Source organism: Fulmarus glacialis, unplaced genomic scaffold (genome assembly GCF_000690835.1).
Source record: "Fulmarus glacialis isolate BGI_N327 unplaced genomic scaffold, ASM69083v1 scaffold34226, whole genome shotgun sequence".
In the NCBI taxonomy this organism is placed as follows: domain Eukaryota; kingdom Metazoa; phylum Chordata; class Aves; order Procellariiformes; family Procellariidae; genus Fulmarus; species Fulmarus glacialis.
Genome location: NW_009220684.1, coordinates 33,560 through 34,370, shown reverse-complemented (window position 1 = coordinate 34,370; position 811 = coordinate 33,560).

Here is an 811-nt window from a genome sequence, read left to right as displayed (position 1 = left end):
CACCTAATAACACAGAAGATACCAGAAGGGCAAATCCTGAAAACTGAAAGCGGGGGAAAATAAAGCTTTTACAGACAGCGTTTCTACCACCAACATTTATTTCTGTTAAAGCAGATTATAAATCATCAGTACAAATATATATAACTTACATTTGCTTGTAAGGCCAAAGTTTAAAAGTAAAGTTAAAATGAGATGGTTTTCACAAGTCACCGGAGGCAGAGCCTGGACCAGCTGCAGCCTTAACCACAAGGTTTCACAAATCAGTGGAAAAAAAATAAAACCAAAGTTAAAAACCTTTTAAGAGCTATTGACAGACAAACATAAAATGGTTTCCCAGGTAGCCCCAGGATGTAGATATGATTACAGTAAGTTGTCACAGTAGTGTTAGAACCAATAGATTAAGACAAAGAAACTGCAGCAATACATGAAAGGAAAAAACCCATACTATATATAATATGTAGCTTGATTCCGATAAAAACCAGTAAATTTTCCCCATGGTTTTCAAACCATGACAACACTGTTCTTCAATTTTCTTTATTTAAAACTACGATATAATGACTTATTGGTTGTGATTGTTGTTGCAATATGCTACTTACAATGAACAGATACAAGAACAAGCTAAAGCCCCTTTTTCCACACCCCCCCCCAATATTACTTACAATAAGAATCAGAGATAAATCAATCTTATGTACAATTTCTTACATCCAACCCCCTTTTTTTTAACCTTTGGCAAGATTACTTACAACTCATACAGCTTTTAATATCCAACTATTTAAAATATTCTAAATGCATAAAAATAAAGATTTTGGCT